This window comes from Apus apus, chromosome 2 (assembly GCF_020740795.1).
Source record: "Apus apus isolate bApuApu2 chromosome 2, bApuApu2.pri.cur, whole genome shotgun sequence".
NCBI classification, from domain to species: Eukaryota; Metazoa; Chordata; class Aves; order Apodiformes; family Apodidae; genus Apus; species Apus apus.
This window is the reverse complement of record NC_067283.1, coordinates 70803522-70829936: the sequence shown is the minus strand read 5'-3', so window position 1 is coordinate 70829936 and position 26415 is coordinate 70803522.

Below are 26415 nucleotides of genomic sequence, written 5' to 3'. Positions count from 1 at the left end.
AGAATTCTCTGGGGTGAGTACTTGGGCACCTGCTTAAATTTTGCCATGTAGAGCAGGTCCTCAGATTTCAGTGGTGTGAGATCAGACTATTGACTCAAGAACTATTCAACTGTCTTACCTCATTTTGGCCGCTTTTATTGTAAGGGTCTTCCTTTTACCAGGTGCTTTCTAATTCCCTCCTCTCAGGAAGAGCACAAATCCATACCACAGATCTACCTTCTTTCAGTATTTCTGGGCCACATTCTACTGGCATTCCTTTTGTCTCTTTTCCTATCTTCTTGTTTTCCTTCTGGGTCTTGGGCATTGGAGACAGCCAGAGTAATAGCAGGAAAAGTATTATGGAAGAACAGAATACCTGGGCTTTTGACCTTATTGTCTCAGGTGTATAAGCCTAGGATAAAACCTGTTGCTGTTGGTTAGGGCTGGACTAGCTTATGAAAGGTTTTCTTCAGTGCTCACCACTGCAAGATCTATGTGTTGGCAATCTGAAGAAACAGAGACAAGACATGGAGGAAGCTTGGAAGCAAAGGACTGACGTAGTTTCCCAAATCATGTGGTCATGACAAACTAGTTGGGTTGTTTAGACTGGGGCTTGAGGAAGTGTGAATGGTAAGGCACTAGGAAGAGGAATAGCTACAGATCATCATCTCTCTGGGTGCAGTCCTGGCGCCATCCTTGACTTTAGGAATGGCATTTACATCTCTTTGTGCATCTGTTTGCCTTCTTTCACAACAGTCTTCTGTCCAGCAGTAAATTTCATTATTGTTCTTTAGAAGGAGGCATATTCTCTGGCTTCTGAGCCCCTGAGGTTAGCTCAGGCCTCTCTTTTTAGCTTCTTTAGTCCCTTTGCCCTGTGGTAGCCCTTATTGAGCAATGTGTCAATACCTATACATTTGCAAAGGTCCTCTTTCTGTTTCACAGCTTATAGCATACTCTTTGCCAGATGCAAAGAGGATGGTAGTTATCACTCATCATGGTGTGGGTTGCTGGAGGGGAGGGCCTGTGACCCAGGTCACGCAGGATTAAACCTGTGCTGCTTTGCACAGGAGAACCCTCCTGGGCAGTGCAAGGTTGAGATTAACCACAGGTACACCCCTCAGTAAATTTAATCCTGCATTTACAAGTTCAGCAGTGTTTACATGCAACGTAAATATGTTCCCTTAGGAGGTGGGGGAAAAAAATAATCCATGCTTACTGATAACGAAGTACAAAACAGTGTTGGCACAATGATTTCTGAATCTATTTGGGAGTCCTATCATGTACTGTTATAATAAGATAGCTGGAAGATAGTAGCTTTGCACTCGATGGAAAAACATATTGTAAAGCTTAATGAAATTTCGTCATGCACTTTTAATTGATTTCAGCAAGAGAGACCTTTTCAAAGCAAATATAGCTATTAATCTAATTAGTGCTCAGCTAATATACTGAAATGATATTTATATATCAATATATCAGACAAATATTTGTACAAGATAGGCGTTTCACTGACTACTCAGCTGAAATGAACAAATTAACTTCTTTGATTATAAGGGCCTTGTTTCCTACAGCTGTACTTTGCAGTTTGGTGTGGACACTTAAATTAGGCTGCTAAATCCACAGTTAATCTGAAATAATTAGCTTTTGTCGTTTCCCCCAAGAGAACTGGGCAGTAGGACAACTGAGAAGTACTGCTTGTTGACTCTGCAGTTTGGTTTTCGTGAGGGCTGTGCTCATGGATCTAAATCACTGGGTCCATGCAGAGTGTGGTGAGAGCCCTTTGGAATGGGGTGTTGATTGGCTTCATACTACTACCTGTTCTGGATAAGATTAAGCTGAATGATGGTTGCACAGCATGATGTGCTCTGGTACCTTGTTCTGACTGTCCAGCGTGTGAACTAAATTTCTTTTCCTTTAAAGCAGCCAAGATGGTGTTGGGTGGAATTTCTGGGTGGGGCCGGAACAAGGCTGTGGAAGAGGCCCATGTGCTCAAGAAGCATTCCAGTGTTTACTGCTTTGGTTATGGTATCTGTTTTCATCAATTTCAAATGCTACCAAACAACTTTCAGTGCATATGAATACAAGGAAAAATTAACATGCACAGTCCATCGTAGGTCCTCACTTGGTGGTTGTGTTGACCTCTGTGGTGCCTTGAATCATGTCAAGTGCAATCCAGATCTCTGATGTCTGGTGCTTTAGAGTCCTCTATAGTAATTAAAGACAGTTAGACACTTCAGAATGGGATCCAAAAGAGCCAGCAGGCTCAGTAAGTACCAGCTGCTAGCTAAAACAAATACTGAAAACAAGAATATGCCCCAAATCTTACTACTCTCTTGAACAAGGGCACCAGACACAATACTCCGATCAAACATGACTCCATGCACCCATCTGATATCTTGAAAAGGTAGGTCTGGAGACCTGACCTCTGTCCTGTTGATGGATTTCTACACCTTTGGTCCAAATGTGCTGAAGACTCACTCCTCTCAGAGTTTGACTGAAAGAGCTGTATGCTTACATTTTACAAAACACTTTAGTGGCTGGAGCTCATCCAGGATCTCGCAGATCCAAGTCCAGTTCCCTACTTTGCTTGAAATGCTATTGTATCCTATCTCCAACTGAAGTGTGGGAACCCTCTCCACTGCTCCTGTGAATAATATTCCACCAGTCAGGCAATAATTCAAGGGAGCCATAGAGAGCATGTAGTGAGTCTTTTCCTTGTAGCCTTCTGGTTAGGGAACTCAGCTGAGGAGGAGGAATCCAGGATTTTGATCCCTGTTTCTAGGACTGTTTATGTATTTTATTGCCTGACGTAAAGCTGAGGGGAGCAAGGACCAAATCTTAGGGCTCCTCCTTCTCAGATAAGTAAATAATTTCCAAATCCCACCTTTGATACCCAAATCCTTTATCAGTTAACAGTTTTGGAATTCAAAGATTTTTCACAAGACTGTGGGTCTTCCTTGTACCTGTGCCAGGTGTATCTCCTGGAAATGAATGGATTCCATCTTGAGACAGAAAGATTATTCTAGTTTTTCTACCCAAATTCAGCCTTCATTCTAAATCTTCCTTTGAGTTCTGTGTGAAGTCATTCTACCTCAGAGGGAATTAACTGTTATGTTGAACTTTAGTGTAGCTATGGCAGTTCTGCTGGGTCCTCTGTTATGACTCATAGTATCATGTTCTTTCTTTGTGTCTGGCAAGTAGTTGGCAAATTCTCTCCAGCTACTACAGCATTAGAAAAAGCCTTAAATGCTATACTTAATCTTGTCAGAATTTAAGAACCATGGCTGCTTGTGACTGAGGTTACTGCCATCACAGCATACACTGGATAGGACTCTGTAAAGAGGAATAACTGATGAACATTTTGGATAGAAATTGAGATGAAAGAAGATTAATAGAAGGGATGAAAAGGAGACCATGGAGTAAATATATTGGTACAGGAGCCTAAAAGAAACAGTCCATGCTGTGAGTCTTATTCCTTTTACATTGTGTCAGTTAATATGTTATTTCTGCTGAGCAAGGTTTTTTCAGGAGCAATGAAAATACGGGAACTTCTCTGTATAGTGGGAGTCTCAGAGTGGCATTGCAGGTAGCAGTTGCTTGAAACTGCTGAGTTTGAAAACTCTGGCTTGGTGTACATTATAGAAAAGAGAGATTGAAATTAAGAAAATGTACATTAGCCAACTGATGTTGCAATGAGTTCTAATACCATGGATTACTAAAAATGGATAGTGATAAATGTCAAATTACATTTCCCTGTAGGTTTTCCTCCCACCCTCTCTTCTGCTTCTGCAGCAAAAGGAAATATCAGTATAAGCTTGTTTTAGGAGTCAGTTTCTAGTTATGTCCTGTAGTAGAGGTGTAGTTCTGAAGTCCTAGATGCTTTGAAAGCTCTTCATTTTGTTTCTAAAGAAAATACTGCACTGCAGTTGGAGAAAAAGGATGGAAATATTTTTATAGTATTGTATTTTGCTGGTTTCATAAAAGCCTACATTTTTGACTTGAGGATATGGACCTTTAAATGGAGTAAACTACTGTCATTATTAAAAACACCTTCCTGGAAAGAATTCAGAGATGTTCAAGACTACTTTTTTTTTTTCCCCTGGCAGAGTATTCTAATTAACTCTCAACCATTTCTTGAGTAATATTTTTAAGGTCACTAGCTTGGCTGGGTATTTGGTAATAAAAATTACACCACATGTCTGAAATAGGACCACTCATTTAAAATAGCCATTTGATTCAAACTGACCTGTGTGCCAGCATAACTAATGAAGTGTCACTTTAATATTTAAAGTATTGTTCTTTCAAGGTAATTACTATTTACTGGTAATTCTTCTTCATTTGATGGTTTATTAGGTACCTATAGGAATTTAAATTGGGCAACTGAAAAACTGTAATTGTCTAACTAGCGTAATATTTTGCTATAAATATGCCTGGGCACCTGTTTAAGGAAGTTTTGTTGTTTTTTTTGTCTTTTCCACTGTGAAAGAATGGGGAAGGCTGATTTGGGAAAGAGATTTTACCTATTAATAAGATATTGGGAAGAAATTTTTACTTATTAATAAGATATTAGGAAAGAGTCAGCAAAAGGGGGCTGACATCCAGAGGAATGCAGGGACTTGTTTTGGCTAATTCTGCACGCATCCACATGGGCGTCAACATTCCACTCAAACGTGGCAGGGTTTGGCTTCTCCTAGTGGCAAGGAAGATACGTTTGGGGAAGGAGGGAGAGAGAGAACAGCCAGGAAAAAACTGATCCGAAAAGTAATCACAGAAAAGGCATAAACCCAGCCTTCTCTTAGGAAAAAAAAAAAATACTGGGAAAAAAAAGTAGCTGGTAAAATAAAGACAACTCTTGCTTGTTTGTTTTCTGTTTTGGCTTTTTAGTGAATACCTTCTTTTGTCCTGAATGCCTAATAATATTTTATTTTTCCCACAAAATATAGCTATTTAAATTAACCTCCTTGCTAAAGAGAATGTGGAGTTTTGTGATATCCTCCACAATCTGATAGATGCATTACAAAAGGGTCAGGAACCACTTGTCTGTGAGAAATTCCTTCTTACTTTTGTTAATACTTTCCTCTTAATAAAAGAGCTTTCTGAATGGGCATTGTAGGTTACAGTCTTATGAACCTTTTCTTTCTACTTACTTGCAACTGGTCCTTTTTGTTGAAGCTTGAATCCCCAGCTCTGTGTTCTTAAATTATTTTTGAGTGTTTCTGTGACACCTGTGTTTTGTTGTTAGCCCTTACCAGTAACAGCTGTTGAACAACGTTTAAGTTACATGACCCTAAAAGCAAGAGCTCTTGTATTTGCCTTCATATTTTCCTGGTAAAATGTGGGTGTTTTAATTATTAGTGAATTTATCATTTTCATGCCTTTAAATTGAGAGCTAAGAACCAAAGCAGCCTGTGTTTATCAAGCTTGCACAGGACTTTCTCCTGAAGTGGGAATCTCCATTTCCCAACATTAGAAGCTGATTTTTTTTTTATATACCATCAACTATTAAAAAGAAAAAAATAGTAGTTGGAAGCAGATCCTGCCATGGAAACTTCCCCCCTGCTAGCTGAAGTATAGTCAATTTATAGTAGACAAAAACTGAAGTAGTTAGAATGGGAAATGTTGGGCAACCCGATCTTTTTGTAGCTCTACAAATACTTTTTCTCTGTTGGAATTTAAAGTTAAGAAAGACAGCAATAGTGTTTCCTCTGCCAAAGATACGGCACATCAGGTTTGATTTGTGGCTTGTCCGTGCTTGGGCAATGGGGATCACTAAAATGTCTGTCTGCACCTGAATTCCAGTCCAGTGGTGTATCCAGTGGGTGGTGTGAATATGCTATGTCATTTGCTCCTAGGTGCATCACCTGGTGGAGATTTGCCAGATTACTTCATCAGCCCACTCAATCTTGCTACTGTATTTTATATTTTTGCAGCAAGGAGACAGCACAATATCCTGGCAATCTGTGTATATATTAATGAAGTGTCTGCCCACACTTCTCAATGTAGGGCTACTAATGATGATTGCTAACATAATGTGCTATTTAAATGGCCTGAACAGTCTAATGTAGCTATATACATGCATAAACCACAAATTATTTTGTCATGGTTGCTATATTTTGTGCAGACATTTAATGAAAAGCATTGTTGCAATACATAGAGTACCGACTTATTTTGTTGATTATTTGTGACTGAAGAACTGAATTCTTCATAGCTGTGTTAATACTATTTTGGTCCACAAGTTTGCTGAGTTAATATTGACACGTTTTAATCTATGACAGAACCACGGAAAGCCCAGACATTGTATCTTTTGTGGTCAAACTTGAGAGAGGGTTGAACCTGATTTCAGATTCGCTGCTTAACCCCATTATTAACTTAGATACAGTACCTGAAAACTGATTTGAGAGTGGATGATCTTACTGAAAAGTGCTGTTCTCAAAAGTACAGATGAAACTCCCCTAGAAAGAGTGGTAGGCACTGCCTGTGGGCATATGCATATGTGAACAAGTATGTGTGTTTGTGTACATGTCCAGGCATGCATGTGAACACACGTTGCTAGTGTGTGATGGTACTTATGTCAATTCACAGCCAAAGCTGTATACTTTATATTTCCTAATTTTTCTGATGTAGAAACTTTTCTATGTGCTAATATAAAATTCAATGTAAAGAAGTAAAAGAGTATTTTGATTCCTAAACTCTTAATCCCACTCTCCCCCATTCTCCTCCATCAGAAAAACCCTCTTTGAGAATAAGAGGGAAACACAGATGTCAAGTGACCTGCTAAGAAAGAAGCTCATGACATCCAAAAAGCGTTGTGGTGTTTGCTTTTTTCCCTGTCATGGTGTGAGCTCACAAATACTATTCTGAGCTCTTGAGGCTCTCTTTCTTTGTTGACTTAGCTCCTCTTATGTGCAGAGTCAATGGGAAACCTTGCGAAGGCTTAAATAAATACATACATTCAAACTGAAACCGAGCTGGCTTCCAGCAGTCTGGGTTCCCATTATCTCATCTTGTTTCAGTCAAAATGCTTGTGTGAAGCAATCCAATTGTACCAGAGTAAACAACATTGCATACAAATTTATAAATACTCTACCTTACCCACAACATTTCTGTGCTTGAATAAGGAGCTTCCTTGCCTTGAATGGATGATATGTCCTAGAGTGCTGAGTGGGTGCTATTGGTCTAGTGAAGGTAGTTTGATCAGCTGTGAAATATGGAGGGAGGGTGCTGAAACATGTCACTCCTTACATCCTCAATTGCTACTATGCATTCAGAGAAAGAAAAGCTGAAGGATATTTTCCAGGTTGACAAATCCTTCCATGATGGGCTATTGGAATATGGTTCTCAGGAACGTATTTTTTTAAATAGTCTGAGTGGCAGGGTTGTCTCTCTCTCGAGGGAGTGACTTCAACAAGGAAGTTTATCTTAGCCCTTCCTTTTGCTCTTGTAGACGCTTGACTTTTTGTCCCATTTCCTAATGGCTTCCCTTTGTATAGCCTTATGTGTCAGAGGTCTGTGTAATCTTGTCTCATAACATTGAAGACTGGCACAGCTACATTCCTGCAACATTTAGTTTCTATTCAGTGAAATGCTGAGATGTGGAAGGCTTAGTCAATGGGAGGTTGCACTGAGGAATTTGTAGATCACAGAGGGTGGTCTCAATAGCTTTCCTGACAAGAGTTCCTAGGGAATGTTTCTGCTCAGGGACTCATCTGATGGGATCACAATATCTGAGAGAGGACATGCTTGGTGCTTGCTGTGTGTTTGCTGTTGGAGATTCTCCTGTGAAGCACCTGTTGCCTTCTGCTTTCTAACTGCCCTCTGGACCAGGGCCTCTCTCTTGCAGAGGGAATGGAAGGTGCTGTATATTGGTAAACCACTTAAACACATGGTCCCTTTTTCACAGGGTTCCTGTACTGTGATTTCTCACCATTCCTCACACGTAGAGGAGACAATTGTATGTTGCAGAGGTTGAAATGGTCTTTGGCTCCCACCATCTCCTTCTAATTCTGCTTGCAAAATGGTGCTTTTAATGTCAGCTCCAGTTCCCCATACTTGATATCCAGTTAAGTCTTGAAAGATGTTTGAGGTTTTTTTGGATTGTACACAGAGCATCATCTCCCAAACCTGTGACGCAGGCAAGTTCCCATTGCAGTGTTTGCTCACAGCAGCAGCATGTGGAAGGAGTATGTTGCTAGAATGACTACACATTAAAGTGGTTATATGTGAGCTGTCCTGAGAAATGTAATGCTTACCCTGAAAGATGGCAGAAGTGTTTGTTGTGTTAGTGGCCAGAGGTCTCAGTTCACAATTACTTTCCTCTCTGCCACAGCAAATAGAAACAGAGATGAAAAAACTTTTTAATGCAGACCCAGCTTTGTTTATCTTTCTTCTTAATTACAGTAAAGAGAAGTCAAGGGTATCTGTGATCATCATTCCTGCCTGGTTACACTCTATTATCTCTTAGAAAAGTGCACATTTGCAACTCTACAGTGGAAAGGTTTGGGTTTTTTTCCTATGCCTTTTTCCTTCCCTAGGAAGATACTCATCTTTAATACAAAGCTTTGAAGCATTATTATGGTAATGTCAGGTAACTGCTCTTCAACATAGATTGACAGCTAGCTATTAAATAAGGGTAGGGAAGAATGTGGCATCTGTGTAGTGAATGATGCATGTGGTTATTTTAAAATGTTTTTTTATAAGCAGAGACACGGCAATTGCAGGTTTTCTTTGCCTTTTTGATTTAACAGCATTTCAGAGTCTTTTGCCAAACCACAAGTAAGAGCACCACTTAGATCAAACTGCAGTCTCAAAATTTTTCCCCACCCTGATTCAAGCACAAAGGATTTAATTTCTAATCAATTGCAAAATGGGCTGCTGGAAGATAGCATCTTTGCACATGCCCATTTGAGCCTCTAAAACAAGCAAAAATGTACTGTTTTCTAAAGTCACTCAATTTATGACCAGTTTTCATGAAGGTTCTAATTGGCAGGTACCTGACAGCTGTAATGGATTCATCTTCAATAACAAGCTGAGCTCTGTATTGCTACCAGTTGGCACTGACAGGGATACCAAAATGAGCTCACAGAGCTCAGTACACGTGCTCCTTTTCACAGTCAAAATGACATGTTCTGCCAACCCAAACAAAACTGCCAGCAGGAGAAATAACATTTTCCTCCATGCCATAGGTTTTGGGAGTAGCATCTTTATCCCATGTCTGGTTAATATTTTTCTTTTTTTTCATGTTGCAAAGGGCATGATGGAGGCAGAACTAGACCATGGAAATAATGGTCACCTGCAACAAAACCTTTTAAAAAAGGTCATGAGACCTATCTCCAGTCTGGAGTTGATAGTGTGGCAGGTGTTTCCTATCCCTCTCTCCTTTGGTTCCAGAAGACTCCTGTGAGGAGCCAGCTACTGCTCATGTATCACTTGCGTAGCTTTTCTTCACTCTCTGCAAGTCCTCCAAGTAGAGGAATGCAATTTTCATGGTTATTTGGTTAGGAAAATGGTGAACTCTTGAACCTTTTTCTCTCATGATTTTAACTGAACTTGACCTAAATATGAAGGTTAAAGCTGAATTAACTTTTTCCTCTTTGTTGTTGTGGTTGAGAAAGGGAAGGTAGAAATATCAGACTGCTTGTTCTTGCAGCTTGTCCAGCCTGACAGGCTGGTGGGAATGCCTGCTGGTCTCCCACCCAGCTTGCTGACTCCTTAGGGCAAAATATGAAGTGGGTCCAACATGGTGTAACTTGCATTCCAGTCAGCAAGCAATTGCTTACTAAACTACTCCTGAAAGTTGTTTGTTGAGTTTTCCTTGTTTGCAGTAACTTTAACAAAGCTTAGAATGCCTTCTTTCAACTCTGTAAGTTGTATCATTTCAAGTTCCACCACACAAAGCTAAGAAGGTATAAAAACAACTTTAAGAGAGTCTCCCTTGATTTTTTAGGGTGAGATTAGTTGGAACATGGGAGTGTAATTGAGTACCACTGCATATGTTCATGGCTGAGTTTGATCCAGGAGAATGACTGCTGAGAAATCTCAGGCCCATTGCTGTCAAGACTCCTTTCCACGTGTTTCTTTGATTTTTTGGCATTGCCCATTGGTGTGGTACATTCAATGACTTAGACATCCAAAGCACAAGAAGAATGTTGAGAAGATCAGGGAATTGGCTTTACTTTTTTCTCAGGAAGATAAGTATGACCATGATTAAAAATTCATTATGAAGAGGAGAGTGATCAGTCTTTAGCAGTGTTCACTGAGAAAAAGAGAGACTGACTTTGATAGCAATAAAGTTAATTGACATTGACTGTTAGGACTAGTAGTTATCTTCTGACATATGCTTAAGCATTGCAGCAAGCTACTTGCACAAGCAGCTGTCATGAGAGAATTTAAGAAGAAGGTTAGATAAACCTTTGCTTGGAACAGTCTGGAGATACTTGTTTCCTGAAACCTTTTCCATTTTCTTTTGGCCTGGCTTTCCTATGGGCTTCAGCTCTAACCCTGTAACTTTTGCAAAAGAATCTCCACTATATGCCAATAGAAAATTATTCAAATAAATACCATTAAGACAGCAGAGCGTTTAAAAGACCTCCCATGAATCCTCAGCCTCCTATGGTGAAAAGCATATCAATGTGTACCCACAATGCTTAGAATACCTGTAAAGTTTATTGAAAAATAAAGCAGTGATGGTATCTAATCTGTTAACCCTAGCAGAGAAATCTGTTCCTCTGCCTCAGATTGCAGGCATACCATGAAGTGCTGAGATTGGCATGAGCAGCGCACATTTTTATTTGAGGGGAACATAAATCCTAAGTATCTTGTTTGTGTATAATTATTCTTGCCCTGAGGTTGCAGCGTCTTGAGCACACAGCTGCATTGTGAACATTTTTCCAAGTTTATTTAGCACTGAGTGCAAGTACTTTACATGTCAGAGCTGGGAATGCTCCTGTTTCAGCTGACTCCACTCCTTTGGGGTGTTGTGGAGTGCTTAGGTGACTAAGAGGCAGTTGCACAAGCCTGGAGAGACAGGGTGCATATTTAATCACATTAGAGAAAGAGAGAGTAGGCGCCCAGGAGCAGACAGAACTAATCTGTGAAGAGAGTGAGAGTGAGCAAGTATGTCTTGCAGAAGGGATGTGGAGGTCGATGGATTGGCAGAGTGCACCTTTCACAGGGGATTTCTGCGTACTTTCTTGAGTCACATATGTCCATATTTAAGAACCTAATGAAGGGCTTCAACTCCTATAAACACACAGCAACCAGCCACTTATCATCTGAAACCATGTTCCAACAGGACATTTTATTCCTTGGGGTTTTTTGTTGGTTTTGTTTTGGTGGGGTTTTTTTGCTCCTCATCCACCTAAATTTTTAAGGGATTAGCAAATGCTTCAGTGGCAGTGACCTCAGATATGATTAACCAGTACCTTGGTAGTTTCCTGTCCTCTTTAAATTGCTTTGTCTATTCTTGCAAAGTCCTGCAGAGTAAGCCTGCTGTGTGTGGCAGAGATGCCACCTGGAAATAGAGATCCCAGTAGTCGCATTGAGGAATCTTGAGGCTTTCTAGGCTCAGTTTTACTGAAGATTCTATGGACAGGTTGAAGGGTTGGGCTGTTCTTTGTATAAGTAACCTGTAGCGTCTGCCCTTGGTGGAAACAGACACAGGGCAAAGATATTCTGACTAAATGCTAGTTACAGAGTATGTCTGAAATGCCTGTGTGTGTATTGTAAAAGTATCTAGGCTTATTATGGTCCTTGGAGTTTACATTTTTTTATGTTTCCTGGAGTAATATTTTTGTAGTAATAGATAAAGTAATTTTGTTCTTTAGTCAGTCCTCTTATAATACATTATTTATGGAAGTACATCATATAACAAAGTTCACTGATAGCCTGGGTCACTTTGTAGTTTTGTATGTCCGCTGCAGATACAGATGGCCAGTACAGGATGTAGGAAGGAGAGAACAAGGAAGAAATGCCTATAATACGCATACATCCTTAGCAGTGTTTCTGGCTATAGCTAGTAATAATCCTTATTTTCAGAGTCAGAGGTGGGGCATAGCCTATACATGAACTCTAGCATTCAGCCTCTTTTCAGTGTAGAGCTTTGAGGGAATAATTTTGTGTATTTAAGCATATATGTATGTATCACTTCTTGACCTCCAGTGTGCGGGCAGGCCAGGAATATTGTAATTCATTGAGACTTATTGTGGGGAAAAAAATTATCACTGCGTGACTTTTATGTGGTGACTGATCTCCTGAATGATGTCAGTATACTAGGATTCCAGCCACATGAGAAAGATACCATGTTTTAATATGGCTTAGGACATACAGGGAGAGGTCGGACCCATGTTGGAAATAATTTCATTAGAGCAAGTATGAAACTGAGTCACACAGGGAATTCAAAGAGCTAAAATTTGGAATCTGAGCTGTGGCTCATTTCACACCAGCACCAGTTCCTTGTAAAACAGAAACAGGGATGGCTACAACAATAACAATAGTGTAACATACAGTTCTTTAAAAGTCCTGGTGCAGTTTTCTCCTGGTGACAATATTGGAAAATACCCTCCTGTCACTTTTCTTTGGGGTGTCAGGAGGACCAAGCAAGTAGCTACGTAAAACAATTGCCATAAACGTTCAAACTAGATGAATCACCATTACAGGTTTTATTGCAGCCTTGCAATATGGGCTAGGTTCTCTGAACTTTGCTAACCTTGGCAGATCTACAGGGAAAGCCTGCAAAATCCTTGAGTTCAAAGTAGGCAAAATATATGACACCTTTTGAAAGTTTGGCTTTGAGTGTTGAGTTTATTTGAACTCATGTTAACCAAAGCCAATAAAAAATGGTTTGCATGAGCTCCTGCAAGGTGAAATTCCAGCACGCAGGAGAGACTGAGAATATACAACCTGTTTGCTAAACACAGTTATTTTTATTTGTGTTAAAGAGAGAAAGTTGATAGAGTTTGGGCACTTTTATGTTTGATTTAAGGTAGGAATAAGGAAGATTATAGCTTAAGGCTATTATGTAAGAAATATTATCCCCCTCTGAAGATATCCTGAGAAACCTGGATTGAATCTATTAGATTAGAACAGAAAAGACTCCTCTTTCTGCACAGTTTATATTCCATTATGCTAATACTTGTGAATACCGAGGAAGAGAATATAGCACAAGGTGGAGATCAAAATACAAATTGTTAATTAATAATTTAAAAAATATGAAATCTGAACAAAATAAACTGCAGTTTGCAGTGTCAGAATCGGTCTATGGACATTGTGTTTAAATGAGGGGCTATAGTTGCACTAGGCAAGAAATTGAATAGTCAATAGCTAAGGTTAAGAAGAGATCCTGCAGATACGGAATTAGATGTTGGATACCTGGGGGCCAGAAGGATGCTTCCTTTTCTTTTCACTTAAAACTCTCACAAGGAATGATAGATGAGGATGACTACTGTGGTGCAAGAGAGATGGCAAAACTGTTGTGAAGATAACTAGGAAAGTTGCTGGTTGCATATTTTTCCTGAGTAGATACTTCACAGAAAGTATTCTGATATGGCATATTACTAAATGGAAATTGCAGAAGAGTAAATCACAAGACTTCCATTTTACCTGGAAAGGGTGAGAGGAGTTTAAGTGAATATTTAAGTATAAGACAAAGAAGATGGGGCAGGAGACTATGTATTTGTAGATCTGGAAACAGTTACTGAAGGAGAGGATGGGAAGAAGAGGAATAGTAAAAAATTGAGTGGAATGCAGAGACTGGAGCCATGCATAAGAAAGGAAGAAGTACATATAAACAGTATGATGGTACTATAAGCCCTTAATGAGATATATGAGGAGAGATAATGACTTAAATAACCAACCTAATAGAGCCAAAGACATTCTGGGGAAGTATGATTGCTGAGGCAGTGTGGGGTATCTGCCAATGACCTCGAGAACTGGATTTGGTAGATAGAGATCTTGTTTGTTAGAAGTCTGTCATTATGGGAGGCTTTGGCTTCCCAGATTATACAGAGGAACAAATAGCTAAAGTCAGACATTTCTGAATGCGATAACCAACAGAGTTCCTCACCAGTCATTGAAGCAACAAGAGGCAATACTGTTTTAGATCTAACACTGTTAAATGGTAGAATGAAGTAGAAAACAACATTGGTTTGAGTGATTTCAGTTTCAATTAAAATGAAGGATAAACTAGTGTAGATCTCTAGCTAAGCTTCTCAGTTCCAGGTGGTTGACATTTAGTACATTTATGGAGCTAGCTAAAGCCTGAAGAGCCCTAGAGAGCTGGATTGTAATGCAAGGCTGGCCCTTTTTTGAGTCAAAGGTGCAAAAAATATCTGGAACAGGCATATTTTGCAAACTGAAAAACATGGAAGAAATGTTATCAGATATGACTATATGGAGTAGAAAAAAAGTACAGGTCAACAAAGAAAGCCACAAGTGAGACGTCAGGAAATGTATGGGTAGAATGAGAAATGGCAGGAGTCAAGCTGAGTTTGACTCTGCAAAGAAAATTAAAACAAATAGCAAAAGGTCCTTCAGCCACATAAATAAAAAGGAAGAAAGTAAGTAGTTGGGCATGGCCCAATAATTTATTGGATACTTTGCTTCTGTGTTTCAATTAGGATGCCAATTCTGAATATGCAAGCATAGCAGGTTTTTAGTGGCAGCAGAGACCTGGAGAAGTGGGAGGAAAAACTCAGTTGGAGGAAGGCTGGATCATCATCTTGGTACCTGGAAAGAACTGATACATGTAACTGCAGACTCAAGAACAATGGTTTTGGTCAGAGCTGAAGGAAGACACTGTTCAATTGGAGAATGTAGGTTCGTCTTTGAAGAAGGGGCAAGGACAGCCCTCTTGGAGGGCAAGCTGTTGGTAGCAACTATTCTAAAAGAAAGAATAGGGCATATGATAGAAGAAAAAGTAAAAACAAAACAAAAAACCCACAAGAAGGTAGATCTAGCATGGTCTAGGTAAACCTAATCACTACCTTTAATAAAAGCACTGGTATTTCTAGTCACGGGAAAGCAGTCCTTGCTTATCTTCCAATTATGATGTAGCATGTACGACTGTGAGAGAAGGTCGGTAATGACAGAAAAATTGTGACTAATGCGTTAAGTTGAAGGGCATTTTTAAGTTAAAATAGACCTCTCAAATTGGAGAGAAATTGTTTTTGAAAGCTCTCGAGGATTGCTCTTGGTAGCACTCTTCTGTGCTAATTTTTCTAGAGACTATCACCCAGACAGTGGAAGTGTACTAGTGAAAGTGGTTGTAGCAGAGCTGGGAGGTAATGTCAGACAGACAGAATACCTGGAGAGCAGATCAAGGCCTAAAATGAGACACATGGAGAGAAACACATGTGAGGTCAGTTATAGTAAAAGGAAATTTGAGGCTCTTGCTAAAAGGATTTTTACCCTAAGTTCACCAGTCAGGAGTATCTGAAGAGGAAGAAAGCACTGATGTGATAGATAAATGATAACCAAATGTCGCCAGTGCTGTCTGTGTGTTGGTGAAACAGACGTCCAGATCCTGGAATGTAGCAAGCAAGCTATTTTCAGCATGCACGTGTATAAGCTCAGTTACATAGTCTAACACTGAGTGGGATGCAAACCGATGGATTTCTTTGACAGGCATTTCTGATTTGTGTTCAAATATGAATACAGCCATTTGCATGCATTACTCACCCTGCTTCTTCTCTTTTGATGCTGAGCCTGGGATTTAGAAGAGCACAGATCTGGTCAATGTTTCTTAATCCAAAATTTGGTTTTGACTGTCATTGGCAGGTTGTATTTTTTAGAAGCCTGCTTTGAAATGTCAAATCTCATCCTAATTGAAATCCTCTTACCTGCTATGGGATTTGTCAAGCCAGTTCACTCAGGATGTCTTGGCATGAGAAGATGTATCACTGTTCTCTATGGAGAGAGGAGTCTCTTGGGCTCCAGATAGAGGCAGATAAAGATTTACCAGCTCTAATGCTGGAGCCTCTATTTTTTGTCTCCATCCCAGCTACCCATTCCTCTTTGCTGCTGTTCTCTCTTCTTCATAAGACATGTTTTGTTTTCCTTTCCAGTAGCAGCTGTCAAGATAATATAGGAGATTGATGTTATCTAGAGTTTATCTTTTCAGTATTTCATCACATTTTGAGGTACTGCAATATAAACTGTCTCTGCTGCTATCTCTCTCTCTGGGCAGCATAGTCCCCCCCTTGGGCTGAGACAATGCTTTATACCTGGAGGTTTACAACATCAGCTACATACTTGGAGTTAGCTTCCATTTGCTCTCCTTTACCCCTTCGATGGCAATAATGAGGAGCATGGGAAATCTATTTGAGGCTCTGCTAAAGGGTCACCTCACTCCTGCTTTTGATTTTTCCTTTAGATATGCAGTTGATTATGTTCACCACAAACATTGTGTTTGAGCAAGAATGGTTTCTTAATAGGAAGATTAAAGTGGTCAAGCCTGGCTTGTGATGCTGTATACCTTCATGCTGTATTGGCTTGTCATGGGAGGGCAGACCTGAGAGTTATTTTTCTTAATACTCTTGTGTTTTGAGAACGGAGGAATATTTTCTGCTTTGGCTGAGACGGCACCTGGAAATGTCTGTCACTTTTTCTATGTTTAGTAGCAGGCCTGTTTGTTCCCAGTCTGATCCACTGCCATTGCATGTGAATTGCATGCAGAGCAGCTATAGTCGAGAGGAATGCAAAGGATTTCAGTTGTTTGAGAAGAGGTGGGTGGGGGCCTTCAGAGTCTGTGAATTCATTAAAATTCCATGTTGTGTTGCAGAGTAAATGCGTGGGCCTTAATATGCAGGGCTCCAACAGGTAAATACTCGAATCTTGGATACAAGATGAAGCAAGTTTTTACCTGCCCTTCATCCAAAAAGCTCATCAAGTACTCTATACCCACCCAAAAGGCAGCGTTCACCGCTACCCGAATATAATGCAAACTGATAGATGCAAGCACAGGTTTGGGGCAGCAATCCACCTTTAGATGGATTATCTGCCACAACTGTGTGCATGTGTTTACGCTTTAGAGAACTCGTTCTCAGTTTTGAAGGAATCAGGCACTCTTTATGTTGCTGCTCTCTTTGAACATGCATTGCTCTGCTCACAGTGTCCCTTTGCACTGTGGATTGTATAAATAGCTCTTAGTACCTCAAGTCACCTTCCCAAACCCTGAAAGTCACAAAGCATCAACTGGGCAATAAGTCTCAGGATCAGAGGTGCAGAGAATAGGGGCGAAAGACTGCCTGCAGGCACCTGGCCTTTGTGCACTCTCGTTGAACCCTGTGAGGTAATTTGGCCCTTTTCAGGCACAGTCTGCTCCATACACTGCGATCCTCTCATACCAAAGCTGGTCATTTTGCTCAGAGCAAACCCACCCTAGACCTGACTCTGCAGTGACCAAGCCCGTGGCACTGCTCCCTGTGGCAGGTGGGGGGTCAAGGGAGCCATGGTGTTCACCATCTAGTCCCGTCATCCAGATGCAATACAATACCTTGGGGCTGAATTTGCTCTCCTCCCTTGCAAATATGGGAATGTGCAAAGGTGGCTCCTGAACCCATGGTGGCACAGAAAAGGGACTAGGTTCCCTCAGGAGATGTACCTGCAGTGGCTCTCAGAGCTGACCCTCTGTAGCTGTCCACAGCTTGTGGAGTATCTGGAGACTTGTCCTTCAGTCAGCATTCCTCTTCTCTGGTTACTTGCTCCTTTCACTGCACAACTCAACTGGGGGATGTGAAACCACACGGCTTTAGATCTTACATTTATTTCTTTTTTTTTTTCAAAATAAAATAAAAGGTTAAAAGAGAGCTGTGGTCACAGAAAAAAAAATAATTTCTCTAACGAGGGAAAGAAAACATCTGCACGAAGAGAAAACACTGAAAGTAGAAAGCTGTGTTATTCTTAGGCGAGAATGTTGGGATTAAGGTTTAAGAAAATCTTTTTCTTTTTCAGGCATCCAGTTTCTATGGGTTTCAGTTACTTCAGGGAGCAGGCATTTAAAAGACATTTTCTTGATCTAACTTTTCTTCAGGACCTGAGTATTTTGAAAGATTTCCTGCACATACATGCCAGTTATTTGATCTGATCATTGTTTTAATAAAACTATTATTTAACTAACCACGAGTTAATTTTTTTGGCCCTCTGGGAGCCAGCCACAAATAGTAGCAAGTTATTGTTTAACCTGGCTAAAGCTGAGCTCCTTGTCTTCCTTGCTAACTCCCACCACTGACAAAGCCACTTAAAATTGGATTATTATTTTTTTTAATGGCCTAAGACTATTATTTGAATAAATCTTGTGAGATCCTAAAAAGTCATCTTCATGTAACCATTTTCTAACCTGTTTTAACTTGCTTCTTTGTGTCTAAGGAAGTGAATAGATCGTCCATAAGGACAGAAAAGGTTGTATGAGATCTGTTATGTGCAGCAGTTGGCACAGAGAAGTGCTAACAGTAACTGGAGTGAGTCTGGTCACTACACCCATGTCAGGATATTGGAAAACTCACTGAAATTGATTCCTGCTGGTATTTCTGCAAAATAGGAAAACTTTCAAGGATTTTTCCAAGGGAGGAAAACAATCAAAATAAAAGGGTGCTTTATTTAAACTACTCTGAAAAAAAAATTCAGAATTTTGGATTCAGGATTGGGCAATTGCATTTTGAAATCTCTTTGCCATCATGTTTCCATAAACATGTCTATCTGCAATGTACCTGGACCTGGCAGCAGGGCGCAGGAGTGGCAGGTGAGACAGCAGCTGCAGCTTCACCCCTGCTGCCCGTGCTGCTGCGGGCAGGGGCAGTCCAGTGGTCAGCAGCTGCCAGGGGCAGTCCCAGTAGTCAGCAGCTGGCAGCCTTTCTGTTTTGAAATCATTAACAGTAGCTGCTACTCAGCACAGACACTCACAGAGACATGAAGTGTTTCAAAACTTCCTTCTGTGTTTGCGGTGAGGCTCCCAAACCCAAAAGGTGTCCGTTCAAATAGGCCAGGGAGAGAAGAGTGATGTTTGTTGGGAATGACTGGGTGAGACTATTATGTTCCACAGTGATGTGTTAGTAAAATATGTGTGACGAGTGCAAGAGGCTGTTTCCTGCAAGCACGTTCACCTGCACACAAGCATTAACTCTGTTGTTTACTGCTCACTAAGTCAGAAGGTCTGACAGTAGGCTACAGCCTGGTTCCTAGGGACATCGGAGCTGTTAATCCAGTGTAGTGAAGGCCTGTGCTGACTTAGCTATTTATTCTAAATGTGAAATAAACCAATCATTTCCGAAAAGATGAGACGGCTGTAGCACAGCCTGCGAGGGTGTGGCATAACACAGGAAGCCATGGCTTTGTTTTAAGGAGGACAAAGTGTGTAGAATAATCAATAATTAGAATAATTATGTTTCTCTTGGGAAACCACCTTGCACTTGAATGCAAGCAAATGCAAATGGATGGATCTGAGAAGAAAGTGCTGGGCCATGCCTACAAAATGGATCTGGTGCTGTGAGAAGGTGTGACATGTATCCAGGAGGACAGTGATTCTGCAGAGGATTTCAGACTGGGGGCAGGTAGCTCCAGAGGCCTTCCCAAGATGGTATCCTGGCCAAAAGGATTAATGCAGCCCTTGAATGTAAAAACCAGGCAGGAGAAGTAAGCAGAGGCCTAAGGCTTATTTTCACCTGTGTGAAGAGTGTTTTACTGCTGAAGGCCATATAGAATGTCATGTCTTCTGCAACTCATGATCCAAAAGAAAGGTGAAAACCATGAAGGGAGCAGAGAAGACCAAGACCTCTGTGGTTGAGGTCATGTGATGACAAAAGATTTTCAGGGCAGTGCTAAACTCTCTATCTCCAGAGATGGCCAAATCAAGACCATGATATCAGCTGTCTCCCCAGAAACGTGCTGTAGTTGAGCACAGTACTTAAGCTTAGCTTAGTGTAATAGACCACATTTTCTCAACCTTTTCTATGTAACACCATTTTCAATAAATATCTTTGGCTAAAAAATGTAGCAAATTTATAGATGGAGCTAGTAAAATTATTTGTGCTAGCTGTGTCAGGCTGCACCTTTTGCAAAAGCAGCCTGAAAGAACTTTTAAATAACTGCACGGATACGGCATTTACTGGCCTTGTAGCTGTCTCTGTTGGACACTGGATAAAAGGCTTTTCTGTTACAACTGGTTAAAGCCAGGCAGACCTACCTCATTCTGTGCAGTAGGTGAAGCCAATCAAGGAAATGCAAAATATAGCAATGCTATACAAGTTGTCCTAATACCATCAGGTTTTAAATAAACCATAAACACTCCCTGGAATGGTTTATGAGTAGGCAAATGAAACAAAAACAGTTTAAAGGTGATAAAGCTCTGTTGACATGAATACCATTCAGGTAAACCACCTTGGACATATTTCAAATGTAAGCCAGCACCTATTTAACTTTATCCCAGGTGAATGAAACAGTTCACACGTGAGGCTTTGCAAATACAAAAGGTCTTACTTGCTGGCAGACTCTGCTGCCTGACAGCTGACCTTGAACACAACTCTATGTTATTTTGAATCTGTTCAGGAAGCTTTGCCTCTGCTGAGGTGGTTGTTGAGCCTTAGTTGTGAGGCTTTCAGACCATCACTGTCTCCACACTCTATTGTCTGGAGACAGTAAAGATTGTGGACTGGAGAGATCTCTGCTGTTGGACCCGCTGAAATGGGTGTCCCTGAAAGCTGTTATTGGTTCGAGAAGCAGAAGTAAGATATTTGGCCAGTTAGATAGTCTATGTGAGAAGAGGATGACACAACTGTAACTCTGAGAGTCTTCCAAGGGCTGCTCTGTTTGGGAGACCCAAAGCCTTTCCAGGCTCAGTATGGATTTTAAGTATTGGTTCATTGTTACAGAAGAAGTAGAGAGGAACAAAATATGCATGAAGTTGCCTTCAGCTCTAAGGAGAAGTCCTGTCATGGTGTCAATGTATGTAAGTTTTCTCTGGAGCTGCCACTGTAGTTTCTCGCTCTTACAGAGTAATGGTATCTTGCTCTGCAGCAGTTCTCATTGCATTGCTCTCATCTTCAAGCAAGGCTGCTTCTCTGGCCAGCGTGTAGCTCTAAATCACACCAAGGAACTCTCAACACACTAGAAAGCATCAATGTATTTTAGAACTGTTTCTCTTGCAGTTAACATCATGGAGAGGGGGCAGAACCTAGCTTGAGATTAGAGCCCGGTTTCTGTTGTTTCCCTGGATGAAAATCTAAAGCGCCTTCAATCGTGCTGAGGGATCCCATGAAGGTCTATTCCTCTCTAACTAATAGAAGAGTAAGTCCATTGATCTTTTCAGTACCAGAAAACCTCAACCTAAAGTATTGATGCGACCCTCTTTATTTTAATCTTTACATCTTCTGGGCTCATAGTAAAGCATTTTGTCCTTGCATACTGTATTTCCTCATCTATACAATGGGGATATTTACAGCACTTCCCCAAACAGCTTGGACTGATGTCCTAGAATAGAGCCAATATCTCAGTTTTGCATGGGTTAGAGAGTCCTGCTCACAGGCTGTGACTGCTGCTAACCAGATGTCAGGAAGGGAGCTCTGGGCTGCTGATCACCCCCACTGCTCTCTTCTTCACCTTCTGGGCTTCATTTGGGCTTACACCAACCTAGCTAGAAGCCCCTGACACACATCCCTGCCCAGAGTCCTAACTTGATGGCTTCTGCTTATCTCTCTCTCACGGGTCTCCTCTTGGACTTGATTCACCAGTACATTCATACAGTTCAGCTTTGGTGTAGCCCTGCTGAAACCAGTGATTTGAAGAAATGCAGTAAAGAGCAAGATTTTTAACACGTGTGCTTATTATGTTGGTCAGTGCTTATCAGGAACAAACATTTTTCAGCATTTTTTATCTGTGAATGGCTAGCTACAAATAATTCTGATAGTATTATATGCTGAATTTCTTTTGGTGTTGACCTAGTGTCAGTGGCATATTTAGTGCAAAAGTTCCTGGCAAGACCTGGTGAACGCTATGCACAGTTCTAAACTAAATGGGGAGAGTGGAAGTGAATTGGCTACAAAACTGTGCATAACATCAGCTTGCAGTGAAATTAGTGCAGCCACTATAGTTGGTCTTCTAAATCCCAAGGCTTTGGTCATCTGCCCTGGTTGGCTAGTAAAATGTGGGAGGTTTTATGCTAAAACACACTTTTAATCTTGTTTCCCACTTTGAATTGTTCCATTCTGAACCCTACAAGAGACAGTAGGACAGTAGGCAAATTATTTTTAGCATGACACATTTCAACATGTTTAAACATAGTTCAACATAATATTCTTCTCTGGACAAATACACAAAAATATGTTACATATATGTAGGATGCATTGAAAGTTTTAAAAACATATATGCATTATAACAGTAATTATAAATTGTATATAAACAGAAACATTTGCCTGCCTGCCTGTAAGCATCTGTGCAATTATACAGGTGAAGAAAAAATACTTATTAATATCAGCATGCATGTGGAGAGAAGATATGAAAGGAGTCGTGTCAAAATGTGTTCCAAATTTGTTCATTTTTGTTTTGTGCTGCTGGGAAAATAGTAGCTACAACATGCATATTAGATAGGCTGTATGTAATATGATGTGAATCTGTTGGTGTAATATTGGATCTGGGTTCATAGGTAGGTTTCTTGCTTATTTCTACTACTACAAAGAAACGTGGCTGGGTAATCTTGATTTTGCATACCAAAGTATATGAGAGCTCACATAGTTTGTGTGTGTGTGTGACCATCCCAAAATTTAGGTCTTGCTTATCACAGGGGTAGAAGGTGAGATCTACACATATGAAAAGTGTAGTGATCAGAAGACAGGAAGACAGCGAGCTGGCTGTTTCTCTTCTACTTTAGACCAGGTTGCTGTGAACACAAAAGGCTATGTATGCAGATCAAGGTTACCAAGGGACATAAACACCTCTGGCTTAAGTTATTTTCCTTATTAAACTGGCAGTGGAAGAAGTGGTGTAAAATTCTCTAGATGGACTGAAGAGCACCGAAAGATCATCCGTGCCCTGGAAAATTAAATTGGCTTTATGGTCAGACAATGCCCAGCAGTGTAATCCAGAGACACAAGAGGATTTGGGTTGTGAAGTACTCAAATTAAAGGAGTGCTTGTGTTCTGGGAGTTTGATTCTTCCTACCACAAATGGTGTTTGGATCTGGGATTTTTGTTTGGACCTGCCTGTGCCTCTTACAAAACCAAAACAAGCAAGCTGTCAATTTTACAAAAGCCCAGATGTATTTTCATTTTTGCAAAGGCAGACAAATATCAGTACTAAGATATTAAAAAATGTTGCTACTAAAATGTGTAGCAATTTATTTTTCTGTTCTTTTTCCCCCTCTTTCTATATTTACCTGCTTTTTTTTGTGCTCTTCAACTTGTTTGCTTGCAAAATCTTCCTTGGGGCCACATTCGTGCAGACAGACTAAAACATTTTTGACTCTGAAGGAATCCCCTGAGGTAAAATTTACTCAGATAATATCTCAGTTACTACCTAACCTGTTTGGGTTATTTTTGAACATTATAAAGCAGTAGCACCAAGAAAGTAAAACTCTGCATGGTACGTACCAGTAGCAGCTCACTTCAAGTAACTTGGGAACTCTGCTTTTGTACAAAGCACCTACATTTTGTGGCTCTGTGTCAATGTCAGAAATGAGAAACTATGTCTGAAGTGATTCCCCCAACCTCCCATCCATTTTAGCTCCTTAGTGTGAAAGCAAAAATACTTTTAGATTTACTTGATCATGGACATAAACAGGCAAAGGATGCCAAGTGTACATAACAGCACAGAAGTAGTAGAGGCTCCAAGACGAATGACCTGGACAAGCAGTGCTGAGTAATCACTTTATAACCAGCTCTGATTAGGCACAAAGCCCAAACCAAAAGCCAGGCTCTGAACACGCCTGAGTTTTCTGATTCAGATCAAAACCTCATGGCTCTTTGTTTCTATAAAGCGTTGAAACAAGTCCCTGGTTCTTCAATTTGGAAATAAATTCAGATTTGGATTCCAGACCTGTAGCTAAGCTTCATCCGTAATAACACTGATGTTTCACAGATTTGGATTTCCAGCCATTCCTCCAGATGTGTGTTGTAAGAGGGATGCTGTTCCAGCAGAGGCTGCCAACCTGGCAGCGCTGCTCCTTCTGCTGTGTGTTACGCAGGGGCTGAGAACAGCGGTTCTGCTGACCTGCTCTTCCAGCACTGCATGTCAGGGGAAAGAGGGGAAAGGGACAACCACAGAATCGTAGAATGGTTTGGGTTGGAAGGGACCTCAAAAGTCATCTAGTTCCAACCCCCCTGCATGGGCAGGGACACTTCCTGCTAGACCAGGTTGCTCCAAGCCCCACCCAACCTGGCCTTAAACGTTTCCAGGGAGGGGGCACCCACAAAACAAGGACTTATTTTGCCCAATAAAGAAAACTGCTGCAAAGTTAGGAGAGAGCACAAATAAAAATATATCTGCTTTGAGATTGCAAGACAGACCCTGAAATGGTGGGAAAGTTTTTAAAGGGAAAGCAGGTTAAAAGCTATTGGGCATAAGAAAAGACCATGAAGTACAAGTCTGGACACATTAGTCAGAATGAATTGAATTACAGCTATGCAACTCTTAAAAATAAATAAATCTTCATTAAGATCTACAGACCTATTCCCTAAGAGGAATGTCTACTGTGCAGGAGATTTTGGGTTGTGTTAGGAATACTGTAAAGCATAGTCTTGTCAGACTCCTCTATTGTGCTGAGTTATTTACCCATCAGCTCACAGAGGAAGAAGCCAAGGCCCAGAGAGCTCTAATGACTTGATGAGGTTCATCTGCTGGGGCAGGTGCAGGAGGAAGAGCCTGCTTCTCCACATAAGAAATCTATTGCAGGCAACAGGTGTGCCTTTTAAAATGTCAAGTGTGTTCTGTTAGTGTAAGGATGGTGCTAACAAAGTTTTCAAGGAGAGCTGTTGTTTTGGCTCTGTGTTTGACCAGTACCTGGAGGGTCCAGGAGAAAACCCTTTGCTCCTGCGGTAACAGAGGTAGGTACCAATTGGGTGCACTAGTAGTTGCATGCAATGGCAGAAGCAGGCCTGACCTAGTTCGGAATTCAGCTGTGAAAAAATTGGATTTTCACATTTTGGTGAGTTTTGTTAAAAATAGGGGATTGGTCTGGCTCTTGGTTCAGATAGCTTTTAACTTTCATTGATTTAAAGGAGCAAGAGGCAGCATAATGCATATAGGAATTTAGAGTAATCTTCAATTTCCTTTCTTACAATAAGGGCTTTCTTTTGAATAAAGTCATGGAACAATTAACACAGTAAGAAGCTGTTCCCCCAAGAAGCTGCTAGTAAAGATAGGATAAACTGTATAGTTTTGTACATAAAAAGAAACCTCCAAGGATGAAGTTTACTAAGAGAAACTCAGGGAAAATTCTGACTATCTTTTAAAGCTGCCTTATCTATTAAAGCTTGTAGGTGGAAGTCCTTCTCATGGACCAGTGCTTTTGCCATGTTTAAAGTCTTGGCTGTATCTGTCCTCTGTCAAAAATATTTATATTTTTTTTTCTTCTAATCTATAGTTTTTCTATCTAGATTCTGAGTTTGTCTTGTTTTAGTGTTGCTTTTTTTTTTCCCCTCTCCAATTCTGAAGTTTCTTTTTCTTTTGGGGAGTCTAGAATGGAAAGACAGGAAACTTCTTTTAGGACTGGAATGATCTCGGTGTGACTTCAGAGAATTCTGAGTTCAAACTATTCCTATTTGCTAATATATATGTGAAATTAGGGAATTAAATTTAGGTGCCTGTCATAAAAAGAGGTTAGGACTAGCCAGTGGGGAAACAACCGCCACTTTTCAGGCAGACTCATGCAATCTAAGTGCCACAGATTATCTTGTTGAGGACCTACAGTGTGATCCAAAGTGGAAAAAAGTTTTTTTTCTTTTAAAATGTATTTCAGTTGATAATCTGTTTGGTGCAAACAACAAATTATTGCAATTTGCTGAACAATTAAGCTCTGATCCTGTAAAACATGTAAGTATGTATGTGTTTTAAGTGTCACTGACCTTAGTAAGTGGTTGCATGCCTTGCTCATGTCTTTTATTCAATCAGGACCTTATGGTTACTTCTTGTACTGAAGCTGTGAATGTCCAATTCAACAGATAAAATGGCAATCTGTGCATGTTCATGCCTTTTTAACTAAATAAAATGGCTGGTTTTGTTTGAAGTTGAATTAAATTTGATCATTTTGGTTTATGCTTTCAGTAGCAGTCTGTGTGCAAAGACATTGATGTACTCTGTATTTTTCTGTTCTTTTATTACTTATAGCTAACTAGCTAAATTCAGGGCAAACTTCTCTTCACTCTTGAGGAACTTGGGCAGTTCCTCAGATTACTGCTCCTTTCTTCAGCTGGGTGTGCCTTTAGTTTTTAATTAACACTGTTAAATAAACAAAACAACCAA